Source organism: Vigna unguiculata, chromosome 7, assembly GCF_037176805.1.
Source record: "Vigna unguiculata cultivar grain cowpea cultivar isolate G323 ecotype 2 chromosome 7, ASM3717680v1, whole genome shotgun sequence".
Classification (NCBI taxonomy): Eukaryota; Viridiplantae; Streptophyta; class Magnoliopsida; order Fabales; family Fabaceae; genus Vigna; species Vigna unguiculata.
In genome coordinates this window covers 32,669,909-32,675,923 of record NC_140798.1, presented here as the reverse complement: position 1 = coordinate 32,675,923, position 6,015 = coordinate 32,669,909, and positions in this window count along the sequence as shown.

Here is a 6,015-nt window from a genome sequence, read left to right as displayed (position 1 = left end):
AATCAAATCATTTATTTTTTACAATATATATATATATATATATATATAAACATGTGTGTTCGAATTTTTAAATTTTCAAGAAATTTAAGTTAAGATTAATAACAAATATATAATTAATTTTTAAAATAATTGTTAAATGTAAAATTTTAAAAAATAAGATATGTATAAAAAAAATTTTAAATAATGATTTAAGACAAAATAAGTATTTAGAATAACGGTTAAAAGTAAAATATTTATAAAATAATTAAGGGGTAAAACAGGTATTATAAAATGTGAATATAAAAAGGAGAATCTTTTTTATATATTGTTATAAATTATTATTATTATTATTATTATAAATGTTATATAAATTAGTTTGTGCACAGGTGTTTTTTTCTTCTGTTTTATATAAAATAATAATATTATATTTATTATATTTATTTAAATGAAATTAAAAATTATATATTTAATAATTAAAAACAAAAATAATAATATTATAAATTTTTAAAAGATTAAAAACGTTATGTATAGTACAATAACATTTTTATAATTAAAAAAATTACTTATAATAATAAAAACATTATCAATAATAATAATAAAAATATTTATGCTAAAATTATTAATATAAATATTACTAAGACTAATATTAACAATAATTTATAATTATATATGAAAAAATACATATTTTTGGTGCCTCTTTTAATTTTTTAAGTTTATCTTCTTAACTACTATTTTTAAATAAAAATAATTATTCTTATAAAAGTTACTTTTCAGTTTTATTATTTTACTATTTTTAGTAATTCATTTTTTATTTCATATAATTATTTCGATGTTGAGATAAATCAACAATAAAACTAATAAAAAGTGTAAATAATTTAAATATGCTCCCATGATAAACAAAAACAAAATGTGTGTCTAACTATTATAACGATAACAATAATAATAATAATTATTATTATTATTATATCACTATAATAATATCATGTAGTAATGTAATAATAATAATATCATTATAGTAATATAATAATAATTATTATTATAAATGCAATATAATTATCATTATAAAAAAATATTTTTTAGTTCTTTTAATTTACTAATTTTAGTAACTACTTTTTGAGTTCAAAAATTAAAATATAAATCAACAACAAAGAAAATATAAAATACACTTAATTAAGATATGATTCCATATTAAATAAAAGTAAGATGTGTATATCGCTATAATAATAATAATAATAATGCTATAATAATATTCCGTGATAAAAATAATAATAATACAACAACAACAAATATATAAAGATATACACATCTTTAGTGTCATCTTTTTTTTATAGTTTTATTCTATTAATTATTATTTTTAAATTAAAAAAAATTATAATAAAACAATTCTTATCAATTTTATTATTTTACTATTTTTATAACCACTTATTTGAATTCAAATAATACTTAGATGTATACATAAAAAAAAACAACACAATAAATGAAACAATTGCAACTAATTCATATATACTCTCATAATAAACAAAAGTTAAATGTGTGTTTAATAATAATAATAATAATAATATCACTATAATAATATTCTGTAGTGATAAAAATACTAATACCAATAGTAATAATAATAATATCACTATAATAATATCTCATAGTGATAACAACAACGATCATTGCAATAATAATAATAATACCACTGTAGTAATATAATTATTATTATTATTATTATAAATGCAATATAATTATTATAATAAATAAATTATTTTTCAGTTTTATTAATTTACCAATTTTAGTAACTACTTTTGTAGTTCAAAGACTTAAAGATAAATCAACAAGCAAACAAATAAATAATTGCAAGTATTTGAGATATTATCTCATATTAAATAAAAAAAGAATGTGTGTTTCACTATACTACTAATAATAATAATATCGCTATAATAATATATTGTGATAAAAAATAATAATACATCAATTACATATATGTAAATCGATACACATCTTTAGTGTCATCATTTTGTTTTTAAAATTTTATCCTCATAATTAAATTTAAATAATTTTTCATAATAAATAAATTATTTTCAATTTCATTATTTTATACTTTTGTAACTAGTTATTTGAATTCAAACAATACTCAAATGTATAGATAAATCAACAACATAATAAATAAAATTTGCAAGTAATTGATATATGCTCCCGTAATAAACAAAAGAAAGATGTGTGTCTAAGTATACTAGTAATAATAATAATAATAATAATTCACTATAATAATATCCATAGTAAGAATAATAACAACAATAATAATAATAATAATATCATTATAGTAATATAATAATAATTATTATTAAATGCAATATAATTATCATAATAAAAAAAAATTTAGTTTTATTAATTTACTAATTTGAGTAACTACTTTTTAAGTTTAAATATTTAAAGATAAATCAACAATAAAACAAATAAAAATGCATGTAATTGAAATATGATTATGTATTAAATAAAAGTAAGATATGTGTCTCGCTATATTACTACAAATAATAATAATAATAATAATACGACAAATATATATATATATATTTATTGTCCTATTTTGTTTTTAAAATTGTATCCTATTAATTATTATTTTTAAAATTTAAATAAATTTTGATTATAAAAAATTATTTTAAATTTTTTTATTTTACTACTTTTGTAACTATTTATTTGAATTCAAATAATACCCAGATGTATAGATAAATAAACAACACATTAAAAAAAATTGTAAATGATTGAGATATGCTCTCATGATAAACAAAAGTAAAATGTGTGTTTAATAATAATAATAACAATAATATTGTTATGAATTAATGATTGTCCATTGATTTGATACATTTACTCATATGATTCATTAATCTTTATGGTAAATATTTGTATTAACTAAGTTGATTTGTTTCCTTTATGGATTACATGTTGTATCTATAAATAGGACTCTTCCTATCAATAATAATATACAAATGAGTTACTCCCTATTCTCTCATTCTCTCATTCTCTATTCTCTATTGTTTCTTCTCTTCTTTATTATCTATTATCTCTCTGTTATTCGCTTTATTTCATAACACGTTATCAGCACGATGCTCCAACCAATTGAGGACTAGCGGAAGCTTTTCCTCTATAATGTCAGTGTTCTGCGTGTCTCAAGCCAGGCTCTTTCTAATCCTTTCTCAAATTATAATTTTACCTTATATTCTTCCTCTTGTGATAAGAATTATTTAACTTTATCAATTTTCATCTTCGTCTTATTATTTTTATTTTTATTTTGACGGTGATTATTATTATTATTAATATAATTATTTTATGTGCTAGTTCTAAACACACGAAATGTTGCAAAATTTGGATTTGTGATCCTTGATATTACAAGGAAGAATTCCTTATATTGGATTTTAACTGTTGAAATATATTTAGATGCAATGGATATTGGGATACCATTAAATAAAGAAATAAAGCATCTAAGCAACATGACAAAAATATTGTGAAAAGAGATTTCACAAATATTGTGAATTTATTTCATGCCTATGTATGGCTGGCTGGACAAAGCAATAAAGCTTTTGATGAAAAATCATGAGATCCGCCTAATATGCTCCATTCCCAGAAGTGAATGCAGCAATCAATATTATGAATTTCTTTCATGCCTTTGTATGGTTGAACAAAGCAATGAGCTTTTGATAAAAAATCATGAAACATGTCCAAATTGGTTCTGCTCCATTTCCAGAAGTGAATGCAGCAACATTTTATTTATATTTTCATGATTGATCATGATCTTGATTTTGGACATGGTTATAAAGAAAATTTCAAAGACACATTTTGTCACCAGAAGTGGCACGATAATGTGAAAAAAAGGAAAAGGAAAATGTGAAAATATTGACAAAAAGATGAAGGTATATATTATCATTACGATGGTAAAGGCCATTTGAGTTGTACTTATTGTACACCAGAGCATCTTACAAATAATGAGAAGAACATAGAAACACACTTTGCTTATGAAGATGGTGATTCTGATTATGGCCATATGGATGCTACTCATCTTAATATTGTTATTTTCTTTGCTAAAGCAAATGAAAGCATTGATCACCTAATTGATTATGAGAGTGTTGAAAAAAAAAATCTCATATTGATATTTACGTTTATATGAAAAACGAATGTTTTGCACTAGTACCAAAAGATATGTGTCTTATTGATAGTGCAACAACTTATACAATTCTCAAGAGTAATAAATTTTTCTCTTGTTTGATAATATGAGACATCGATGTTAGTATTATTTATAGTACTACAAATATATTTGAAGACTCTAAAAGAGCTACTATACTTCTACCAAGAAGTTGAATAGAAACTTATTAAGTTTCAATGATATTTGTCTAAATGGATATTATATTGAGACAAACAATGAAAAAGATATGAAATATCTTTATATCTCTATGATTGAGTTGAAAAAGAAAGTGTATTGGAGAAATTATCAACATCTCTTATAGTTTGTACTACAAGTTTATTAGTACAATTTAAATGCATGTCATGGTAAACCAGAAGTTTACAAATCAAAATGATTGCCTTGTTTGACATGATCAGTTATTATGATGCGAAAAAAAAAGGGTTGAAAAACTCATGTGAACACGTTTGAAGCGTGGTAGACCTATTGGTTCCAAAGATAAAAACTCTTGAATGAGAAAGGGGGCTAATATGCAAAATAACCTAATCGAAAAGGTTGAAATCCCAAAAGATTCATTTGACATAATTAATGGTTCGGTTCCAGAAGAACCTCAAGTACCTGAAATGGTTGAAAATGATGAGATCTCAATAAATTATGTCATGAATCATATAATATGGAACCAAAATGAAGTTAACATTGACGAAACTTTTACTTATAACATAGCGATGAATGCTATGAATGACAATGAGGATCAATAAGCAATGATCATTGAAGATTGTCGGCGAAGAAAAGATTGACCAAAATGAAAATATGCAAAGAAGCATAATTATGTTTGTTTGCTAAACGAAAGGTTTTTGAACGTATAGTTCGCACTCCTGAAGTTGTGAAACCCATTGGGTACATATGGATTTTTGCGCAAAAAATCAAATTAAAAATGATGAAATTGTTAGATACAAAGCATAATTGGTTGCTCAAGGTTATTCACAAAACCTTGTATTGATTAGTGAAAAAATATGTTCACTAGTATTGGATGCAACAACATTGCAATATTCGATTATCCTAGTTGCACAACAAGGTTTGCATTTACATCTAATGGATGATGTTACAACCTATTCGTACGGTTCTTTTGAGAATCATTTATATGAAAATCCCTGAAGGATTTTATTTGCCCAACAAGACAAATTCTAAAAAGGGTTATTCAATAAAATTGAACATGCTCTTTTATTGATTAAAGCAAGGATGTGTGTGGTATAACCATCTTATTGAGTTCTTATTAAAATAAGGATATGGAAATGATCCTTTTTGTCCTTGTATTTATATGAAAATATTAGAAAATCAATTTTTCATAATTATTGTTTATGTAGATGACATAAACATCGTTGAAACTACTAATGAGCTCACAAGGCAATTGAAAGAATTTGAGATGAATGATCTTTGAAGGGCAAAGTCTTGTTTGAAATTAGAAATTGAGTATTTAAATAAAAGTATTTTTATACATCAAGAGGCTTATATGATTAAGGTGCTTAAAATGTTCTAAATGGACAAGTCATGTCCATTATGCACTCCAATAGTTGTGAGGTCGTTAGATGTTGATAAAGACTCTTCTTAGACCTCAAGAAAATGAAGAAGATCTTCTTGGTCTAGAAGCACCATCTCTTAGTGTCATAAAAACACTAATGTATCTTGCGAATTATACTCGATCTAATATTGCATTTGCTATAAATTTGTTAAGCAAGATATAGTTCTTCAACTACAAGAAGAAAATGGTTTGGAGTAAAACATATACTTCGTTACTTTAAGGGTACTACGAATATGAGCTTATTCCATCCAAATGATTCAGATTCAGACCAATGGGTTATGGATATGCATGTTATTTT